This window comes from Antechinus flavipes, chromosome 4 (assembly GCF_016432865.1).
Source record: "Antechinus flavipes isolate AdamAnt ecotype Samford, QLD, Australia chromosome 4, AdamAnt_v2, whole genome shotgun sequence".
NCBI classification, from domain to species: Eukaryota; Metazoa; Chordata; class Mammalia; order Dasyuromorphia; family Dasyuridae; genus Antechinus; species Antechinus flavipes.
The window spans coordinates 71,732,755-71,757,173 of record NC_067401.1 but is presented as its reverse complement, the minus strand read 5'-3'; the positions used below and the strand labels follow the sequence as shown (position 1 = coordinate 71,757,173).

Here is a 24,419-nt window from a genome sequence, read left to right as displayed (position 1 = left end):
CTATTTTAGATAATCAAACCTATAAATCTTGTAGTTGTTCTCATACAACCAATTAGCTGAGCTTTCTCTGGATAACTGGAACTACCAAATGGCCTAAACAGAGAGATGTAGACTTTGCAATTATGACAAGGCCTTGGTAACAGTATCCCAAGAACCAGACCTATGACTAGTATAAAATGAATGTGCTTCATTATCAGATATCTACTTCTTGGAGGGTGGTCGTGATGATACATTTCATTTTTGAAAAGAGGACTCTTTTATACATTTTCCTTATGATGACTATCATCTTTGATAGGCATTTATATAACACTTTAAGGCTGCAAAACACTTCAAAAATATTCTGTCATTTGATCCTTATAACTACTCTGAGACATTGGTTGTTTTAGCTTTCCCATTTCATAGATGAGGAAACTAAGTTTGATTTTTTTGTTCATTTCTTTCATTCGTGTGTGTCTCTTCACGACTCCATTTGAGATTTTCTTTGCAGAGATATTGCAGTGGTTTTGTCATTTCTTTCTTCAGCTCATTTTACAGATAAGGAAACCAAGGCATACAGGGTTAAGTGACTTACCAATTATCACACAGTAAGGAAATATCTGAGGCAGGATTTGAATTTAGTATAAATCTAGCATTCTTTCCACTGTTTCACCCAGCTGCCCCAAGACTTGTCTTGTGACTATCTGAGGGATGACTTTCCCTTTCTTGGCACCAGTGGACCCATGATAGGGTTGTTTTTATTCTACCTTTCTCATAGTGGCACTTGTTTTTATACTCTCCTTTTTACTTTAGTGTCTCCTTCCATCTGGCCTGAAATTGTGCCAGGTTCAGTTTTGGCTACTTATGTCTGGGTTATAGGAAGAAGATATTTTTCTAGTCTTATCAACTGTATCCTCATTCTCTTCTATACTCACTAAGTTAAGCAAAATGGCTTTTTAGCTGTTTCTCAGACATGACATTCCATTTCCATCTTCCATGCCTTTTGCATTGGCTGTCTCCCATGCCCCAAATGCATTCTCTCCTCTCTAACTCCTCTGAATTCTCTCTTAATTATTTCCTCTTTATCTTATATATAGTTTGTTTGTTTGTGCATATTTGTTAGTTGTCTCCTCCATTAGATCATAAGCTTCTTGAGGGTAGTGCAATAAACCCTTGAGGGCAATACATTTATTAATTGACATTCCCTCTCTAAAAATCTCCCCCCTCCTTTTTTTTTTTCTAATTTTAGGTCAAGTGCTCCCTTTTATATGACACTTTTCCTAATCCCTCAATTGTCTCTCATTCAAGCCACCTTATACCTATTCCGTATATATATATATATATATATATATATATATATATATATATATATACACACACACATATATATACATATATATGTAAGTTGTACATATATGTATACATACATAATATGTAATATATATATATAGTACTGAAAGATAGACTCAAAGAACCAGGATCTCAAATGCTTTGTGAAGGAGGAATGGTAAAGAGAAAAATATCAGGAAAGAAATGTACAAATACATGAGCTTTATTAATATTCTTTCTATTAAGTTTTCAAAATTTGATTTGTACGCTTGTGAGTGTATGTATTTGTATGTGTGTTTTAGTATACACACATACATACATATTATCTTTCCTGATTAAATATAAGCTATTAGAGGACATGGATTGATTTTTTTTTTTTTGTCTTTTATCCCCTTCACTTAGTTCAGCTCCTGGTACATAACTTGTGCTTAATAAATACTTCTTGATTGATTGATTGAAGGTACAAATGTTTCCAAGTCCTTTAGTGCTCATTTGAATCCCAAATAAGACAATGCTTTTAGCCTGTATGCTGATTTCTTCATTAGTGCTGTTGATGTGCTCATCAGTGCATTAGGACATTAGGAATGACCTTCTTAGAGCCATTGACATTTGATTGTCCAGAAGCTGAGTAGTTTCTTTACCTGAAAACTAGGGAATATTTCTTTTGTTAAGGACTCTCCACATTCCACACCCACATTGGGATGATGCTCTGTTGCCTTGCCTACAGCACCAAGTGTGTGTATGTGTGTGTGTGTGTGTGTGTGTGTGTGTGTGTGTGTGTATGTGTGTGTGTATGTGAGAGAGAGAGAGAGAGAGAGAGAGACATACACATACACTCATGCCTGTGTGCATGCGCATACGTATTTAAGCAATACAAGCAATCTGCACAGAAATAATGCAGCCAATATGTGACTGACAAGCAATGATTTCCTATTTTTTAAATTCAGTTTTATCTTCATTTTGGATTCCCTGGACAAAATACAATTAAGACAGTTTGATACTTGATTATTTGAATATTATAAACTGAACCTGAAGCACTTTCCTGCAAAACTCATATCCCCTGAACTTTCTGGGGCCAGGACTGTACCCTACAGGATCGCATGGGTTTGGTTTCCTTTTGGTGGATATCAACATTTGATTTTAACCAGCAAACTTAATAAATGTTTTTTTTTAATCACTAAGAATAATCACTTTCGGACATCTGGGATCCTGGCTTCTATTGAATTAAAATTTACCACATGCTTTTAATGTTGTGTTTTAAGAGCTCTGTTTTTAAGACAGCCAAATTTCCTCTGAATTCTTTTGTGTGTGTAATAACATGCTGAGCCAGCCTGGGAAGTGCTTAGATCGAGTTTTGAAATCTGAATAGAAAGAATGTTGACAAAGCTTGTGTATTTGCACATTTCTTTCCTGATATTGTTTCTCCAGCATCTCTTCCCCTCCTTCTTCACAAAGCATTTGAGATCTTGATTCTTTAAGTCCGTCTTTAAGTGTATGTACAGTATAAGTAGACTATTGGCTAAGTTTATTCTCATATACAAATTGTGCTCTCTGAGATATTTCCTTAATATCCATTTTGTGGTTTTTGATGAGTTATAATTAGAAAATAATTGTACCCAAGCTATTCATTCCATATATAAATCAGTAGTTTTAGATATTTCTTTCAACAAGAAACTCAGCAATGGTATGTGAAAATTGTATTCAGTCATTTTCAGTCCCATCCAACTCTTCATTACTTCTTTTTAGAGTTTTCTTGGCAAAGATATGGATTAGTTTCCCATTTCCTTCTTCAGCTCATTTTACAAATGAAGAAACCGAGACAAATATGGCTAACTTACTTGCTCAGTCTCACATAGCTAATAAGTATCTGAGTTTGGATTTGAACTCTTCCTGATTCCTGGTCTTCTTGATTTCAGGCCTGGAAATCTATCCACTGTGCTATATAGCTGCTCATAAGAATATGAATATGAAGTTGTTACAATTGTCCATCCACACAAGAATAAGTTTGTAGATAGGGATAATTCTTATTCCAAAGATTAGTTTATTTAGTTAATGCCTCTTGAGTTTATTAGAGAGGGTAAACATATATTTGAGAAGCTTGGAATATACTCTTCTTGAATTTGCTCTTCAGATAAAATGGAGGCCAGTTAGTCTGGATACTAGTACAAGTGGGTTAGTAACTCTGAGGAGAGAAGATTAAAACAACTTTGTTCTGCTCCATGGATAGAATAGTAGTGGTACTAAAGAGTGGCAAAAATAAATGCTATAGAAGTAGAAGTAGACATAAAATGAGCTAGTTGAAAAATGGGGTTATTCATTCCCATCTTATCCCTGCTCCTGGTGTTTGACTTCAGAATCGCACTGTGTCTTCCTACCTCATTCCTTCAGTGCCTGGGGTTCCTCATCCTAGAATACCGAACCATTCCTGGATTTTCTCAACCTGGATTATCTCTCTCTAAGGTCTGCCTACTTCTCCCATTGGTGAGTTCCTTCTAGAGCCTCCATTTTATAGAGACTTCTAACTTCAAACCAATGTGATAGCATCACATGTGTTCCTTACTTCTTCCCCTTTCCCCTTTCAGCTCTTATATTTCCCATTAGAATTGTACGCTCCTGGAAGGCAGAACTGGGAATGTTGTTTTTTCCTTTTATTTGTATCCACAGCATTTAGCACAGTATCTGCACATAGTGTTTAATAAAGGATTGTTTCTTTCCTTTTGTCCTTTATGCCAGAAGACAGAAATTTTTAAAGGGCTCTTTTCACTTTCCAAGGTTAATTGGTAATTTAAAAATAAACCAAAACAAGCAAAACCATTTTTAATTCTAGTGAAAAATGAAGATAGGAAGTAAACCAGTTTTTAATTTGAAAAAAAGAAATTGAAGTTTGGTTCCTTGGCTCTGACACTTACTAGATGTGTGAACATGAACAAATCACTGATTATCAAAAAAAGATATTTCAGCAGCTACATATCCCAAAGGGTCCTGTGTAATTTTAACATACAATTGGGAGACATCTTGATCAAGAAGAACCCTTAAGGCTGTATTTTGTTTGATGACTAAAGAATTTTCTAGATACTCCAAAAACATTTCACCAAGAGAAGAGATATGGTAACTATGTTTAGTCATTTTTCAGTTGTGTTCCACTCTTCATGACCCCTTTTAGGGTTTGGGGGTTTTCTTGACAAAGATATTGGAGTGGTTTGCCATTTCCTTCTCTAGCTCATTTTGCAGATGGGGAAATTGAGAGAAGCAGGATTAAGTGATTTGCCCTGTTAAGTGTCTATGGTTAGATTCGAATTCAGGAAGATCAGTTTTCCTAATTTCTTGCCTGGCACTTCATCCATTGTACCACACCTAGCATGCCCATATCAATACTTGTGGTAGACTGAGTCATACCATCTCCCAAGAAAATGAAAAGCATTTGAACAAAACAGAATATTTGGCAAAAGTTCCAACTTAGATCTACAAAGGAACATTTGAAGGTGAAACAATAGACAGCAAATAAAGGCTAGCAGAACAAAGCTGTTGACACCTTTAATACTATGCTTTTATTTATGATGATATCTGTTTAAAGTGGGGTTATGCTTGAATTTAGAAGTCAGAAGTAATGAGTAAAACTTACAAAAAATCATATTTTTGGCATGATATCAGGAAAAAGTTTTGCAACATGAAAACTATTCCCAAAATAGAATGAGTTGCTGTATATGGTGGTGAATTCTCTACTAACGGATGTTTTTAAGTGGGAGCTAAATCAATATTTGGTAATGGTATAGAGCAGCTAGGTGATACAGTGGATAGAGGACTGAACCTAGAGAGTCAGGAAGACTTATTTTTCTGAGTTCCAATCTGGCCTCAGACACCTCTTAGCTGTGAGATCTTGGGCAAGTTACTTAAACCAGTTTGCTCAATTTTCTCATCCACAAAATAAGCTGGAGAAGGAAATGGCAAACCACTCTAGTATCTTTTCCAAGAAAACTGCAAATGGGGTCACAAAGAATTGAACACGACTGCAATGATTTAACAACAATATTCTGGGTTTAAAGTATAAACAAATAGGAATCTTCCCTCATGAAGCCTCGAGTCTAATGAATAAAGGTAGGACATAAAAGGGATCTTGAAGGAGTTATTACAAAATGATGTGGAGGCCTGGTTCAGGGCAAGATTCACTTAGCATAACCTAGAGTTCCAGGTACAGGGTACAGGATCTGGAAGGAAAGAGTTGAAGATGATTGGAATATAGGAAACATGGTCTGAAAATGGTCAACTGGTACCATTTACAAGGTGCATTATCATGAGCAAATTACTAACTTTTCCTAGGTTAAATATTTTCAGATGTAAAATGAAGGGTTGTGTGGGTGGTGGTGGTAGGATAAAAGTTAGATGATCTCAAAGTGCCTTTTCTGTTCAAATATTTTGGGATTCTCTGCATAATTTAAGATCCTGCTATGATTATTAAGTGATTAATTTAAAAAAAAATTTTGGTTTAGAACTCCATCTAATTAAATTAAGTGAACACAAACAGCGAGATGGATCAACTTTGTTGGAGAGAGAAGGAAATGTGGATAAATATAGGAATAAATGAGAGTGAAATGAGAATGGAATAGACTAGTTTTTATGTTCCCACCCTACTGATTTTGTTTTCTTTCCTACTTGATCTCTTTACCCTCATGAACAATTTTCCTCTCTCTTACTCCAATTTAGCCCCATCCCCCCATTTTTTTTTTTTTTTTTTTTTTGGAAAAAGTGCTGGCATGTGCACAACTGGAATTTCTTTTTGCATTCTTTTCCTTATTCCTCCACCTCTTTGAAATATAACTCTCACCATTTCAGCCTTAGGTCACATAATATAAAAATAATCTGCTACACTGTTCTAATTCATTTGCACAGTGAGGACTATTGTTAGTGTGGAGGAAGAGCAAGGGTTGGAGGAGTGGGCTTGGAAACTAGGCCAAAATTAGAGTAATAATAGCAGACAATGATTTTGCTTATGTACCATGCATTCCAAATAGCCATGCTTCTGAATGGCTTCCTTTCTGCTAGCCAAGGGAAATATAACCCACTAAAGGTGGTTACCTTTGTTTCGAGCCAACTGAGACTGAGCCAGCGTTCAGTAATTACAGCCATACAGTTTCTAGGAGGCTCCTTCTTCAGCTCTGTCGTCTCATGTCCCCATTTGTAACATGGTTCATTATATTCAGCCTGCTGCCAGGCTCGGGAGCTTTCAAAAGGCATTCTGGGGACTATCTTGCTGTAGGACATGGATAATGAAATAGTTAGATGTGACTGGTATTATAATCGGCTCACCTAACCCTCATTTAGCTTGAAAAGTAGACTTAATAAAAGCAAGAGTGACTGGCACTTCATGTTTTTAATAAGGCGTCTCAGATGGTATTACCTGCTGTTTTTCATTTTGTATCGCTTCTCCTGGTTTTCCTTTGAGAGACATGACAGAAGATAGTGGAGACCGTCTCTTAATCTTTGAGCATTTAAGAAGCGATTGCAGTAATCTACCAGATCGATCAATAACTCCTGACTAACAGGGCTGATTGCCAAATAACACATGGCTATTTAGAGAGCTGGTCTAATCCACCTGCTAACGAGTCTAGCCAGTCTGGTTGGAGAGGCTTCCATAGTGGAACTCCATTATTCTTGAATGTACCATTTTCTGTAAATGATGCTACATCTCTCATTCTCTCTGCTGCTCTGGTGGGTGCAGGATGATTTTAACAGATTAAGGGAAAATAGATGAGATGTTGTCTTTTGCCAGGGCCATGGTGTACAAACATGGAGTTGAGTTCTGAGACAACTTAAATCACATAAGATAAAGGATGGGGATCAAGTGAGGAAATGACAGTGAATCAACCGGCAGTTATCAAGCACCTAGACCAAGTTAGATACTGTGTTAAATGCTGTGATACTATGACAAACAAAAGTGAAGCCCTCCCTGTCCTCAGGGAGTTTATGTTCTGTCAAGGGAAGCCATATCTATGGGAGAAGGAAGTGACAGACCAAGCCAGTATCTTTGCCAAGAAAACCCCAAATGGGATCACAAGGAGTTGGACATGACTGATCAAGTAAACAACAACTACAAATACGTACATGTGTAGGTAGTTAAAGGAAAGGGTAGTTTTTGGGCTTAGGGCAGATTGGGGATCAGGAAAGTAGGAGATGGCACTTAAGCACTCCAAATTAAAAAAAAAAAATATGAATAGGGTGTAAAAATCTTCTAAGGTGCAGTTGCTTACTTCAGAATTCTGATCAATGCCATAACTAATTTTGCCTCCAGAGGACTGATGGAGGTGATCCACATCTTGCTTCAGAGGAGTATACTATAGATACAGAATGTGGCATGTGTTGTCAGATGTGGTCAATATTTTGATTTATTTTGTTTAATTGTAGTATTGCTATAAAGGAAAATCCTATTAAAGAGGAGGTGTCATTTAAGAATTGATAGTTAAAGATGACAGGAAAAAGTAATGATGAATATTGGAGGGGATGTGGGAAAACTGGGACACTGATGCATTGTTGGTGGAGTTGTGAATGAATCCAACCATTCTGGAGAGCAATCTGGAATTATGCCCAACAAGTTATTAAACTGTGCATACCCTTTGATCCAGCAGTGCTACTACTGGGCTTATACCCCAAAGAAATACTAAAGAAGGGAAAGGGACCTGTATGTGCCAAAATGTTTGTGGCAGCCCTGTTTGTAGTGGCTAGAAACTGAAAAATGAATGAATGCCCATCAATTGGAGAATGGTTGGGTAAATTGTGGTATATGAATGTTATGGAATATTATTGTTCTGTAACAAATGATGAATACAGAGAGGCTTGGAGAGACTTACATGAACTGATGCTAAGTGAAATGAGCAGAACCAGGAGATCATTATACACTTCAACAATGGTATTATATGAAGATGTATTCTGATGGAAGTGGATTTCTTTAACAAAGAGAAGATCTAATTCAGTTCCAATTGATCAATGATGGACAGAAGCAGCTACCCCCAGAGAAGGAACACTGGGAAATGAATGTAAACTGTTTGCATTTTTGTTTTTCTTCCCAGGTTATTTTTACCTTCTGAATCCAGTTCTTCCTGTGCAATAAGAGAACTGTTCAGTTCTGCACACATATATTGTATCTAGGATATACTGTAACATATTTAACATGTATAAGACTGCCTGCCATCTAGGGGAGAGGGTGGAGGGAGGGAAGGGAAAAGCTGGAACAGAAGTGAGTGCAAGAGATAATGCTGTAAAAAATTATCCAGGCATATGTTCTGTCAATAAAAAGTTATATTAAAAAAAGTGATAGTTATATAATGGGGGAAAAAAAAAGCTTCAGAACTATAAAAATAAGAGATATCATTACTTAAAGTTGAAAAGTATAAGTATTTGGGGTTTTTTACATTTCTGGTCATGGAAACCTGTTGTCAATTACTCTTTTCTGGGAAATGGCAGCTTCAGAAATTCAATTACAAAGAACAATGGAGAAACAAGTGGAAAGTTGTAGAATCAAGGTTTGGTCCCAATATGCCAGAGAAGAGTGGATAAAACACTAAATATGAGGACAGATAGCCTGGATTCTAGCACTATCTGCTATTAATTAGCTATGTAACTTAGGGAATTCAGTTAAACACCTACTATGTGAAAGATATTGCGCTAGATGTTGGGGAAACAAAGACAACAATGAAAAAATATGTTTTAAAAGAGGCTTATATAGTACTGGAGGCCTGATTTTGGGGCCTCAAGTTTTCTTATCTGTAAAATGAGCAAGTTAGATTGCCTAGTCTCTATGGTTTCTTTCAGGTGTAGTCTCGTAATCTTATTATATAGGTTTTGGACTTTAGGTAAGTAACAGAGTTTTTCCGTCTATATCATGGGAGGATTGGGTTAGATGAAGTCTGAAGTCTTTTAGCTTCTGTGATTCTATGATTCTAGGGGCTGAAGCAAAGGTGGGTATAGTATTCTGGAGCTAATGATCTCTCCCTTGTTCATTATCAGAAACCAGGAAGAACCCAATTTTGCATGTGTTTAGCAATAATAATAACTAACATGTATATAATGTCTACTACATGCTAGGTTCTGTGCTAATTACTTTGCAATTATTATCTCATTTGATTCTCCCTAAACTCTGAGAGATAGGTACCATTATCATTCCCATTTTTTCAGTTAAGAAAACTAAGGGAAATAGAGGTTAAGATACTTGTTTAGGTCCATTCAGATAGTAAGTATCTGAGGCAGAATTTGAACTCAGGTATAGCACACAGATTTACCTATATGAATAGAAACAGACTCTAGATGTGGGAATCAGGGGTCCCTGAACAAGTGTTAAGTACCTACCATGGAGAGCAAGATTGCACAGTGGAAAATGAATTCTCTTTAGCCTCAAAAGAGCCAGTTCTGACAATATGTAGCTGTGTGGCTTTGGGCAAACTATGTTACATAATCTCTCTGATTCCACTTTCCAAAGGATATGAATACTTAGAGTACTTTTCTCACAATGTTGAGAGAAGCCATTTCTGAGCTGTAATGTGCTATGTAAATGTGATAAATTATTATCATTACAATTTGGAATCACTGATCTGAAAGTACTAAGCAAGTCTCCATATTTGTACCTTTAAAATTCTTACGCCAGCAGTTCCATGATATGGGGTATGATGAATTGGTATGAAGTGGAAAATTGGTCATTGGCCATGCCCCTGGGTCACAGCTATGGTGTGTCTTCAGCTTGCTCCTTTGAAATATTTCTGCTTTGTCTAAGAATAGAATCCAACATGCTTTGCTGTCAATTCACCCATAAGTGGGCTCCTTCTGCTGCCTGGGCTAACTACTCAGTGACCAACAGACACCACTGTTTTCATGTACAAGGTGAAATGACATTTCTTGTGTCATTTTCATTTGGAAATGAGCCTCCTGAGTACATTAGGCCAACAGGCATATCTTAGGGTCTGTTGTATCTCTTATTCAGCTGAATCATACTGGGAAAAGCCATCCTTTAGACTAAAACAGGTTTTTTTGTTTTTGTTTTTTAACAGGGGCTGCATCCACTTAGATGGGAAAAAATATTTTCACTTCAAACTAAAATTTAACTTTTCCTTCTTTAATAAATAGCACACATGATATTCAAGGGAAAATACATCACGGGATTCATCCAATTGCCATAAAGGTTTTTGACATAAGAAAAGATTATGGGATGTTTTAGCGTGGGGGCTAAAATATGAAAAAACCCTGTCTTAGTACATGTGACATTTTTTCTTCTCTGTTGATCATCAGTAAGAGCTGATTCTCTAGTAGGAGTCGCCTTTCAGTCACCTTTGTATAGTCCTGTGTAAACCATTGCCTCATACAATGTTGGCCCTCAATAACGAGTTATTGATCGAACTTGATTTTCTTTCCCCTCATTCTGTATTCACTCAGCTCAATTCAACCCAATACACATCTTGACCTGTCAGCCATGTGCAATGCTGATACTATTCTTTACCAAATAAATGAAATAATTATGTCTGTGTTTTTTTTTCTTAAGGATGTCATTTAAATTTCACACAGTGCCACACTGAAGAAGACTAATTTTTTTTAATTTTTCATTTATTTTTCAATTAATGAAAATTTATTCTTTCTCTATTTAAGAGAAAAAGAAAGAAAAACTAAACCAAACTATTGTAACAAATATAAACAGTTAAGCAAAATAGCTTTGGACGTTGTCCATGTCCAAAAATGTGTCTCATTCTGTATCTCGAATCCATAACCTCTCTGTTAGAAAGTAGCTACTGTGAATTATTTACAATGGCCCTATTTGTGTAAATTATATAGTATAATCTCACAACACTAAGTTTTTACAGGGAAGAGCCAAGTTATATGTGTATTCTATCACAGTTTTTTTTTTTTTTTTTTTAACGTATGTTCAGTATGGAGCCAACCTCATTTATATTTCTTAAATTGGGAAATCTCTCCTTTGTTTAACTGTGTTTTTCTTATATAGTAAGCTTATTGATTGGCTTTAGTTCTGATGATACACAGTGTATTAAAAATGAATCTTCAAAATCCATCATTGAATATCCTGATTAAGGGAACTGGTCCATCAGTATAGAAATTGCTCCAAACTCCTAATCATAGACTGACATGTAGATGGGTATGCAAACATTGGCTATAAATACAGATGAGATGTCAGAGATTGTTTGTGATTCACTGGTCCCAAGTCATATTAGCCCCTTTCAAGACTCACTGGAAAGTTCTCTCAGCAAAGACATAGAGTAAGACCATTGGAAACAATCTCATTCAATCCTGGATTATTGGAAATCTTTATGCTAGTTTGTCTGGTAGCTGGTTCTGCCCCACTTTTCATTTCTATATGTATTTTTCCTGCTTGTAGAATCTGCATGTGTCCTATATATCCTCCAGAGAATGACTGCTCCTTAGGGAAACATTATTTGAAGGGGTGAGAAGGTAGAAGGAAGGATCAGAAGGAGTCTAGCTAGAATCACTAGCTCTAGCAACTAAGAGAGGAGATAATAAAAAATGCTAATAATGTATTTATTAGCTGTTGTATTGGCTTTTAGGTGGGGTTTGAGTATTCATAAGAAAGGAAGAACAAATCTCATTGTACTTCTTGTCAAACCATATCTGGATTATTGTGCTCAATTCTGGATCTACATTTTGTAAGGAAAAAAAAAATAGGAAAATTGCCCATAACTAGAAGTGTAAAGTTGGGGAGGAGCTTAGAGAGCATCTGGCTCAGCTTCCTTCCTGATTCAGGGATTCTCTTTGCCCTAAAAGATGCAATTTAAATAAAAATAGTTATTGATCTTCTCTATCTACCTTCTTGTCAGTAAGTCAATACACATTTATTCAGTATTCATTGTATGTATGATGCTAAATATTGGGGATAAAACAATAATCCTTGCCCTTTTTATATTTTAATCTGGAAGGCAATGTATATGAGTATCATGTAAAATATGCACTGAATAGATGGATGGTAATATCAGTGGCAAAGTGTAGACAGTAGGGGAACTCTAGGTGTGTAAGACCCTTCAGCCCAGAGGGAAGGAACCTGCTGACAATGTCGGGTTTGGCTCCCCATCTCCCCTAAGGATTCTTGGCTTTCCTGAGAAGTCAAGGTGGCATGACCACCTGTGTTCTTGTTGAAGCAGGCATACTTACAGTAAGTATGCATTTACATATCAATAGCAGGGTACTTATAGTTAGCATTTGCTGTGGTGATGTAATGGTTCTATAGTTGGTACATGCTCAGTGTGGTGTGGTGATGTAATTGTACTTAAGACCAAGCACTTGGGCTGGTCCTGAGGTCCTCCAGAGAGCTAGTTCAGATGGTATATTTTGGCACCCCAACGTGGGGACTCTAGAAAGCACACTACAGCAAAGGCATCAATAGGTGAGGGGAACAGCAAGTATTTCTTGATAAAGATAGGATCTGAATGTGAAGGAAAACCAAGAGGTGAGGAATGAAGGAGAACATGGCAGGCATGAATGATGTGCTGGTTATCAGCCTGGAGATGGGAGATGAGGTTTTTTTAAATGGTATTTTTTCCTATTGCATATGAAGATAATTTTAAACATTAATTTTATAAAGATTTTATAAGATTTTGAATTCCAAATTTTCTCCCTTCTTTCCCTTCTCCCTCATAAAAAGGTAAGGCATTTGATTTAGATTATATACGTGAAATCATGTAAACATATTTCCATATTAGTCATCTTGTGAAAGAAGAAACAAAACAAAAAGAAAAAAAAACTATATAAAAGTGAAAATAGTATGCTTCAATCTGCACTCTGACTCCATAGTATTTCTTGGGATGTGGAAAGCATTTTTCATCATGAGTCTTTTGTCTTAAATCATTGTATAGCTTGAGAAGAGTAAACTCAATCATAGTTGATTATTGTATAATGTTGCTGTTAGTGTATACATTCTCCTGGTTTTGCTTTCTTCACTCAGTATCAATTCACATAAGCTTTCCCAGGTTTTTCTGTTTTCTCATCATTGTTTGTAGCACAACTATATCCCATGACATTTATATACCAGTTTGTTCAGTCATTTCCCAATTAATGGGCATCCTCTCAATTTGAGATGGAGTATTTTGTGCAATGAGCATCACAAGGAATAGCAAATAGGCCAGTGTAACTGGATTACAGAGTGTAAAGGAAGTAGAGCAAAAGGATGCAGAAAAGGGGCAGCTTGTTAAGAATTGTAAGTGCAAATGGAGGGCTTTATATTTGATCCTATAGGTAATTGGGAGCCACAATGAGTTATTGAGTCATAAGAGTGAAATGGTCCAAGCTCTTTGGCTTTAGGAAGATGAATTCATCCTCCTCTACTTTGGTGGCTTAGTGGAAGATGAATTCATGTAGGCAAAGATTTGAGGCAAGGAGAGAGGCTATTGCAGCAGTTCAGACAAGATGTGATGAAGTCTCTGAAGTAGGATGTTACCTGAATGGGAAGAAAGAAGCATCTACAAGAGATGCCATGAAAGTAGAAACAGCATTGGTTGATAGAGGATGACAATGATGATAATGAAAATCTAGATGATAATTTTTTTTTGTTGAGTTATTTTAGTCATGTTTGGCCCTTAGTCACCCTATGTGGGTCTTTTCATGACAAAGATACTCAAATGGCTTGCCATTTACTTCTCCAACTCATTTTACAAATGAGGAAACTGAGGCATACAGTGTTAAGTGGCTTGTCCAGGGACATACAGCTGAGGTAGCGTTTGAATTAAAGAAGAGTAATTTTCCTGACTCAAGATTCTATATCCATTGCACCACTTAGCTGCCCCCTAGATAGTAATAGGGAAGTCCATAAGAGGGAAGGGCTTGGGGAGAAGATAATGAATATATTTAGTTTAAAATGCCTGTGGGATATCTAACTTGAAATATCCATTGAAATCTGGAAATGGAACCTTTCCAAAATCCCAGTCTCAAATTTGGAAAGAACTCAGGGCTTTATTATCTAATGACCTATCTACCTATCTTAACAAGGATTGCCTCTTATCTCTGACAAATGGTTATTTATTTGCTTGAAGGTTTCTGATTGAGAGAACCTATCACTCCCACATGAGACATTCTTGATGAGGAAGTTTCCCCAATTGGAGGTAATTGAGGTTAAGTGACATGCCCAGGGTCACACAGCTAACATTTGAGACCAGCTTTGAACTTAGGTTCTGCTGGCTCTAGGGCTGTGTTCTATCCATTCTGCCACCTAGATGTTCCCAATATGATTTTAAGTCCCTTCATGATATCTATATATGTCTATGATGTTTGTAAATGTTGTCGCTAACATGGCTGTAGGACTGGTATACTTATGATTCTTATCTCTTAGTGCTTGGATTGAGACTACCGGTCTCCTTCAACTGGTGGCTGTGGGAAGGGATTACTGTCAACCTTGACAGCTGAAGGCTTTCTGATAGAAGATAGGAGATAATTCTCCTTGATTGAAGGGAATTTTGTTTTTGTCCTTTTTTCTCAGAGTTTAGCACAATGTCTGCTACACAGGCTAATTTTAACCATTTACCCCATTTAACTAGTTACCCCAGAACATACTGCTTGAACTTTCAAACACTTTTACCAAAGAAAAATTCAGTTTCAAGGGAACACTAGGGTTGGTTTCTGCTAAATAGGTGAGATTCTTAACTTCCCTGTAAAGATGTTGACTCATTTTGAAATATAACCCTTATTTCCTTTCTCATTATTTCTGTATTCAGTAGGAAAAAAAATTATCTTATTAAAAATATTGCTCTCAAATATTGTTGTGAGCCAATTAAAATGGAGGCTCTTCTGAGTTTGGTATGACTTGCGGTGATGAAACTAATTACTAGCCAGGCACTAAGGCTTTCAAAGATTTCCCCCTCCTGTTCCTTAGACCAAGCTGGCAGCCTCATTATCCCACTAGCCACTGATTGGTCATCACCAGCATGAGATTGGGTTATTGACGAGTCTGGGAGGCAGTCAAGATGGTCCTCAAATGTTTTGTTTTCCTCTCAGTTGACATGGGCCGGGCGGTAATTGCAACATATTTCAAATCTCTGCATCCAGGGAAATGACTCGACCTATTATATAATACTCAGGCCATAGGCTGGACATGAGTAGAGACAAATTCCTCTCCATTTACAGCTTTTCCTGAGGTCTTAGGGATATCTGTGTATTCATCCAAAATTTCAGACCCAATTTTTCACTTTAATGAGATGCCTGGTTGAGTTCCAAACTACTCCTTTATGCTGACACTCTGCATGGAGCAACATGTCACCATGTCATGCACATACTAGATTTATAAAACTATGAAACCAGCATGGCCTAGAGCCTCTCCAAATGGGCATGCAATGAGTATTATGCATGGGGAGGTGGAACCTATTTGCTTGTGCATCTGCCATCTTTTACTGACCTTGTTTGGAGTATGGAGTCGCTGCAGGCTCCCTGAAATTGATGTCCTGTGACGCGTTCTCAGTTCAGTGGGCAAACAGCCAAATTCACTGTGAGTTTTCTCTCTATTCTTTCTGGCCCATTTGCACAGTTGATAATAGTTACTGTTTTTTCTTAGATTGTGTTACTTTTTTTTTCATTTGTGTTCTTTCGCCTGTTTAAAAAAGATAGTCCATGTTAAGGGAGGAAAGTATGTGTGATGGGAAGAAAATGTTAATAATCACAATAAATAGATGAGAAGTACTAAGGATGACAACTTGAGTTTTTTATTTTTTTATTCTTTGGCACTTTAAAGCTTTCCAAGAGCTTGGTATTTTCTCACTGTAGCCTCAAAACCACACTGTGAGTTAGACAAGATGAATATTAATTGTATTATTATTGTTTACATTTTATAGGTGAGAATATTGGGACTCATTCTGATCATATAGCTAGTTAATTTGTCAGAGGTCATAGGGAAGTTACAGAATGACTACATAAAAAAGGTATGGAAAATCCATTTTGTTCTTCACATACTGGAATTTGAATTCCCCTCCAGCTGGGGATCCATCTAACTTTTGCTTGTAAACCTCTAGTGAGGGTGACTCTACTAAATTCTGCAATGACTCACTATATTATTGAATCTTCTTAATTCTTGGGCAATTTTTGCATACTGAGAAGAAAAGAGCTGAAATTTGCTTTCTACAGTTTCCCATCATTGCTCCAAATTTAGGGCCAAGGAAAATGAGTGGACGAATCAATAAGTAAACTATGTCCCACCCTCTTCTCTTTGCTTCAATGGGAGCTTCCCCCTCTCACTTAGGGGTTTTATTCAAGAAACAATTCTGTTTGATTTTTTTGTTATAACTATTTTTCATTATATTATCTTCAAAATAAAAAACAGTCCATTTAAAACTCTTCCTACCTTTCCAGTTTTCTTATGCTTTTCAGTATATATTCAGTACACATCCAGCTACACTGACTTCCTTTCTGTTCTTCATTTATAATACTTCTCTGCTCTCCATGCCTTTGGACTAGCAGTCCCCCTTGCCTGGAATGCACTTGAGTCTTACTTCTACCTCTTGGCTTTCTTTAGGACTTAAGTATATGCTGTTTTGGGGTGGCCACTGTTACTAGCACCTTTCCCTCTGTGATGACCTTCTGTATATTCTGCAAATATCTTAAATATATTTATTTATTTACATGCTGTCTCCTCCATTAGAATGTGAGCTTCTTGAAGACAGAGACTATTTTTGCCTTTTTTTTTTTGCATCTCCAGCATTTAGCATGCTATTGACACATAGTAGATGCTTAATAAATGCTTGTTGATGGACTGACTACCTGAAACTTTTCTTAATTCCAGGGACATGCATCCTCATGCTTATCATACTGAATTGATTATTTCAACAAGTATTTGTTAAGTAAATGCTATATGCTAGGTACAGTAAACATGGGAGAAAAAAAGCTCAAATGAAAAGAGTTTGTGCCCTTGAGGAGTTTGCATTCTATTGGGATAAAAAAAAAAACATGTGCATGTGTAAATAAATGGAATAAATAAATAAATAAACACAGACATGTATATTATATTTATACTATATATAAACTGTGTATATAACATACACATACATTAATATGTGAGTATATATGCACATAGGTATATGCGCGTGCTCACACATATATACACATACATGCATTGCCCCAATTTCCTTCCAAAATGGCCCTTTCCACCCCTACTCATCCCCAGCTCTGTGGTTTCACACAGAAGGCTGACTTGGGTTTTCTTTTTCTTTTAGACACATCTGGAGTTTATTCCCCCAAAAAAGACAAAAAACAAAAACAAAACCCTCCAAATAGAACTCATCCAGATCTTCACAGATATGGATAAATTAGTTTCTTAGTTCCCATGCAGGTACTCAATGAAGCAGGTGTGTATGGGCACATATTCACCTAACTCACCCAAAGACAATTCAGAGGATGAAAAGAATTATCAAGAATCCAGAAACCAGGCAGATTAATCTCAAAGCATTTTATGCAAAATGGATGCCAAAGAAAGAGTCTTTTTCTCTTTAGGGGTTTGTGAGAAGCACCAACACTTTCGGATTCCCAATGGTATCTCTCAATTCAAAAACCCAATCATCTGGCTCTTCTACTCCTTACCATCTCTTAGACTCTTAAGATAAAGACAAATAAAGGTTTTAATTTTTCTTAATGTGTTTTTCTTTGAAACAGAATAAAAGTGGTACATGTGTTTGTAAATGTTACCTGCTATTTCTTATGGTTATATCATCATAATAGCTTCCTAGTTAGTATCTGTTACCAGCCTTTTATTGTTCTAATTTATTTAGCATGTTGCTGCTAGACCAGATGGCTTAAACTCCATTGTTATCTCACACTTCAGTTTAAGAATCCAGAGTAATTTTCCTATTGCCTGTAATATGAAACCAAATACCTTTGTTTGACCTTCAAATCTCGGCCCATTTACGAATCCAGAAGCCCATTCTACCAACCAAAAGGCTAGTTAGTTTTAGAACTAATAGGTTCTTTGTTCCACTTAAACAGATCTGTTTTTTAGATAAATTTGCTCATTCCCATTTGGTGTGCCTACAATGAGTGGGAATAATAAAATGGTTAAGTAATAAATGAGTTTTAGATTTACTCATTTCATTCCAATATATCCTCCTATGTTCTGAAATTCCTTCCTCTACTCATTTGCCTACATCTCTTCCCCTTTCAAAACTCAGCTCAAAATCTGTATCTGTTGTTAACCTCAGCTTTCTCTGCCTTCCCCTTTCAGCACCCAATTTTTTCCCCTGCACATCTATGCTTTATTAACACAATTTCAAGGTACATCATTTTGCATGTCACTGGGTAAGAACAACTAAGATTTTACGTTCCTCAAAAACAAGAATCTCCTTTTCTATTTCTTTTGTGTCTCTTTATAGGATCTAGTGTAGACATTTGAATTTCTGGAGTGATTAATAACTTTAATTTTTATATTTTGATTTTTATATAATCTCAATTTCAAAATAAGTTCTTCCAATACAAAAAAAAAGTAAACAAGGAAAAAAAAGAACAGTTCAACCAACTAGCCAACATCAATAAATACTGAATACAGTACATGCAGTGTTCCATACCTCTAATGTTTTACTCCCAAAAGAAGGGTTAGTAAGGGTATTTTTCTTCCACAGTCTTCCAGAATTGACTTTTTCTATCCTTGTCAATTTTCTAGATTTGGTGTGAAACCTTAAAGTTGTTTTTATTTACTTTTATTATTAGTGATGTAGAGCAAATCTTCAGCTTATTTCTGATTACTTGTATTTCTGAGAACTGTTTATTCATATCTTTTGATCACTTAATTGGAGAATGGTTATGGGTCATATATATTTATGTCAGATTCCTATACATGGGAAAAATAAAAAGGTGGGTGCAATGGATGGAATGGAAAAATCTGGGTTCAAATTCAGTTTTAAATTCTTACTAGTTATGTGTTTCTAAGCAAGTAATTTAACTTCTTTCTGCCTTAGTTTCCTCTTGAAAGATGGGGAATACTAATAATAGCTACTGTCCAGGAGTATTGTTGAAGATATGAGATAATTTTTGTAAAGTGTTTTGCAAAACTCAATGTGCTTTTTAAACAGTACTTATTGTTACTGTTACTGTTATTATTTTATATTGAATCCTTACCACAGCTATTTCCTAATAAGATTTGTTTTCAAATGTTAGCTTCCCTACTTATCCAAGTTGCCTTGCTTTGACTTGTATAAAACCTTTTCAGTTTCATGTAACTAAAATGATCATTTTATCTTTTGTGATCACCTTTGTGCCTTCTTTAGTTAAAAACCCTTTCCTCTAGTCATAACTCAGAAAAGTATCAGACCTAATTTTCTTTTTTTGTGGTGTGACTTTTAATATTCAGGTCACATATCCATTTTAAGCTCATCATGGCATATGTTTTAAGATGTTGTTCTAAACCTAATTTCTGCCCAGCTGCCTGAGGACAATCAGTCTTTGTCTAATAGGAACCTTTCCCCAAGTCATTTTACTTTTAATTTACTGCTTGTTGGGTTACTGAATTCATCTCCTCTGATTCTTTCTTATCTAATCTGTTTTACTAGTCTAGTTTTCTATTTTCAGCCAAATAACATATAGATTTGAAGAATATATATTTCTGAAAAATTGTGGCTGACTAGGGTGGACATGTGAACTCCATATTTGTTGACTTGATTTTGAATATCACACCTTCCATCTCTTCATTCCAATTCAAATCTTGATCTCTTTTTGATTTAGTTATTTATAATAGCTTCCTAATTGGTCTGCCTGTATTGTGTCTTCACCTCTCTAATTCATTCTTCATGTAGCCAATGGACAAATTGATGGTCCTAAATTATAAATCCTTACCATATCTGTCAATCCCCTGATTAGAAAATTTCAGCAATTCCCTATTGCTTCTAGGAAAAAAATATAAGTACCTCTTTTTGGCATTTAATATATTCCCCAAACTGACTTCTATCCATCTTTCTAGGCTGATATATTATTGCCTTTCCCCAACTCTACCTTTAACCAAATTGTTTTACTTCTTTTTCTTATCAGATTCCTTCTCCTTCCTCCATGACTTAGCACATATTGTCCCCTATGCCTGGAATCCTCTTCTTGCTTATTATCACCTTTTAGAATCCCTAGATCCCTTAAGATTCATGTTAACTCTTTCAAGAAGTTTTTCTGATTCCTCCATTTGCTAATGGTGTTTTTCAAATTTTGTATGTAATTTGTATGCATTTTGTATTTTATTATTTGTGTACATATTACATCCCCATAACAGACTATAAGCTCCTTGAGGCAGGCATGGTATAATTTTTTTTTTGTTGTTGTTTTTTAATCTACAGTATTAAGCACATTGTACATACTTAATATTTGCTTGATGAATTGAATGGTTGTTCAAATAGGGCAAAAACTCTGGGATTGTAAAAACAAAAAAAATTATGTGAAACTCAAATTACAAGTTGTGTGTGTGTGGGGGGGGGTGGGGTGGGTGAGAACTCCATGTAAAGTGTTTTTGTATTTGCCAAACCTGACAGCAAGAAAGACCTCACTAAGAATGCAGATGAACTTAATAGTGGAAGGCCCATTTAAAAGCAAGAAATACTCCCCACTGGGAATAATTGATGAAATGGCCATTATCTCAACATTTTTGTGATCTTGACCAATAATGTTAAATTAGATAATTAGCAGAAGCATTTTGAAGAGATGAAACTATCTGATATTTAAAGAAAATAGAAACAAATAAAAGCATCCAAAATTCTGAAAGCCATTGTTTGAGGTTTCTGAAGTTCCAGATGGAATACTTCCAGAGGCAGAGAGTTATTTATTGTGGGCTTTCCATAGGGCAAGAGTTTTAGTGTGGCTTAAAAAAAAAAGGCAAGAAGAGAAGTCATGATTCCTTATGCGTTTGTACATCATGAGTGGCAAGAGTGCCCAGGATGATGCCATGCCCACAAGTATTCCATAAATATGGAACTGTGAATAATAGAGAGTAGGTATTGGGAAACTATTTCATCCTAATTAGCCCAGAGACTTGGCTCTTGCTCTCCTCAAGATAGTTGGTGTTTGTCCAGTTTCAGGATTAGAGCAAGTAAACATTTGGCTGTAAATGGGAAAGCCCATGGTAGCTAGGATGCCATTTCTATCCTTTAATGAGATACTTAAGGACCTTAGATTATAAAAGATCTCATAGCCCACCCACTGTAGTGTTTGAGCTGCTTTTAAGGTACATTTTCTGTACTTTGTTCCTACTTGTCATATCTGGCTGCTGAGACAGAAAGGTCTTAGTAACAAAGCTGATAGTGCAGAAATTGAGTAATTTTAATATTTTTAAAAAATCAGCGAATTATAGGTGGTTTCATTCTTGTTCATTATTTTGCCTGAAACAACCAATAGGCATTTATTAAGTGCCTAATATATGCCAGTTATTATGCTATGTGTTGGGAACATGAAGAAAAAACAAAATAATTCCTATCCATAATACTTTTGAATTTTATAGGGGACATAATATACATATATAACTTTGTGACGATAATAAATAAAAGGCAGTTGTTTTTTGGGGGAGAGTGAGAAAAGTTCTAGCAATAAGGATCAGATAAATAAATGCTTATTCATCAGACACTGACTTTGTGGTGGTATGACTATGTATCAGACATGTTACTAAGTGCTGAGGAAATAAAACGACACAGAAGAGAGTTTTTGCCCTCAAGGATCCTATAATCTAATCTGAGAGACAGCAAAGAGAAATATGTACAAACAATATATTATAGAATATATTTAAGAGAGGACAGGCACTCGAATTATAAGATGTTGGGAAAGTCTTCCAGTAGAAGACAGAATTTTAGTTGAGACCTAAAGAAAATAGGGTAGTTAGTAGACAGAGGTGAGGAGAGAGTCAAGATATGGGGCACAAACAGAGAAAAATGCCAGGAATAGCAAGGAAGTTGGTATCACTGGATTGAAGAGTGTGTGACATGGATTAATGTCTAATTAGATTTCATAGATAGGATGGTCTTTGAATACCAGATTTTGTATTTGATCCTGGAAGTGATAAGAAGCCACTGAAGTTTATTGAGTAGGAGGAAGGGAGAGCTGAGTCTTAGGAAAAGCACTCTGACACCCAAATGGAGAATGAATTGGACTGGGGAGAGGCTTGAAACAGGCAGCCTCACTGGCAGGCTACTGCAATAACCCACGGTTACTAAAATGATGGCAGTGTCAGAGCAGAGAAGGGGGCATATTTGAGAGATATTGCAAAGGTAAATCAATAGGCCTTAGCCTTGATAATGAGTGAGAGAGATAGTGAGGAAAGTGACTCCTAGATTGTGATTCTGAGGGAGTGGAAGATGGCATTGCTCTCCATGACAAAAGGGAAGTTGGGAAGGGGAAAATATTTAGGAGGTGAGGAAGAAAGGCCTTCTGGAGGCAGTGACCCTCGAGCTGAACTTTGAAGAAACAAGGTTTTCTAAGAGGCAGAATTGAGGACCTTAGATACAGCTGAAATAAAAAAGAGACAATGTGTGGTGAGTGTCCTCAGTTCTAGCTTAGGCTGAATTTCACATAATCCTATAACAATTTCTTATCCTTCCTACTTTATTTCCTATCAGCAAAAAAAAGTCCCAAATCAACTTCAAATTCACACATAAAAAATTCAAACTTTACTTCTGAGATTCACTTAAATTTTAGCCTCCAGACTAGGTGACTGCTCCCTCACACACTTGTCTCTTACCAAACTGTCCAACTTATCCTTTTTGTCCCTCGCCTGTCAGTCTCCCATTCCTGTAATGTTTTGGTTCCTTCCCTTCCCTTCTTAGAATTTCCAGATCATTTAAAGTTTCAGTTTAGTCACATCTCACATAGGAGACCTTTTCTTACTTTCCTAATTATTTAGCTTACCTTTTGGAAATTACTTTGGATTTATTTCATGTATATATTACATTTATTCCTTTGAGAATTAAGATTTCTTTCAGGTCAAGTACTGTTCCATTTTTGTTTCATATCCCTGTCACTTAACACAGTGCTGGGTATATAATAGGTGCTTAATACATGCTTCCAAACACATATTTTTAGAAATGCATATCTTGCCCAACCATAAAACAACAGGAAATAAAATGGCAAGTGACTATGTCAAAATCAGCTCTAGAAATAAATACTTCTCTCTGGTCTCAGAGAACTAGATTTGTCACTGCTTTTCAGGGTTTTAAATAACATCTGAAAAATGGCACAAGACTCATTCCTCTACCTTTTATTACTTATTAGTGCACTGTTTGGTTGGGAAACAATGCCCTAATAGTGTCGATGGAAGGCATCATGCCAGCCGAGGAGCCCCAATTGCTTCAGACAGAAACAATGGTTTTCTTTCCTTAGCCTGTGGTTCATAGATAGCTTTTTTGTTGCTGTCTTTTATTCTTTTTAAAGCAGGGAGATTCATCTTATTTACACATCTGGGAAGAAAAAAACAAAAAAAATCATTACTAATGCCCTCGCTGTTGTTAGATATTTAAATTTTCCTGTAAAACTACTCATCACACCAGAATGTTGTAAGATGTGTCTTTCTCTTGGTGTGTCTTTAACTCACAACACTCCATGTGCTGTTAGAAAGCACTTGCTGAGAAATGGGAATGAAGAAGTAGATAATGAATATCTACATGGGGGCTGTAAAAATGGAAAAACAGAACTATCATATTCCTTAGTCACTGCATGATTGTGTAACATTTGTGTATCTATGACCTCTTATGGAAGTCCATGCTTATTTTTGCAGTTCTGTGAAAATGAATATGGAAGATTTTAGAAGTGAGATTTGGAAGATTTCCCAGAAAAGTAAATATGAGATCAGGAAGTCTTGGGTCAAGCAAAATCAAACAAAGGAAAGGGTTTGAAAGATGCTTTGCGAGCATGTAGACTTAATGATGCTGGAGGATCAGCAGGACTTCTTCAAGAGCAGATCATAGCAGAATAATTTTATCTGCGATTGTTAATGGCAGATCAGAGGAATGTTGGGGATCTAGAATATGTCACTTTTGGCGGAGAACATTTGATAGAGCCCTTTCATGCTGTTGTGGAAAAGTGGAACAAATGGTGGCAAAACGATAGTACAATTAGGTGAATTTGGAACTAGTTAAATGGATGCAGAGAGTAGTCATTAATGGACTGATTCAGTTCAAATCAATTCAACTTAA

General features: G+C 36.2%; 1 long non-coding RNA gene across 2 annotated transcripts in view; it reads right to left on the bottom strand.

Annotated features, from left to right (window-relative positions):
- The window catches only part of LOC127559478 (uncharacterized), a 95,354-nt gene that overhangs the window by 12,384 nt on the left and 58,551 nt on the right, over positions 1-24,419 (bottom strand). The window contains exons 3-4 of one of the 2 annotated variants that reach the window (XR_007953141.1): positions 15,689-15,880; positions 6,379-6,553 (exon numbers count right to left, since the gene is read on the bottom strand). This is a non-coding gene — a long non-coding RNA (uncharacterized LOC127559478). The remainder of the gene's footprint in view (positions 1-6,378; positions 6,554-15,688; positions 15,881-24,419) is intronic. The other variant, XR_007953143.1, reaches the window with a different exon arrangement.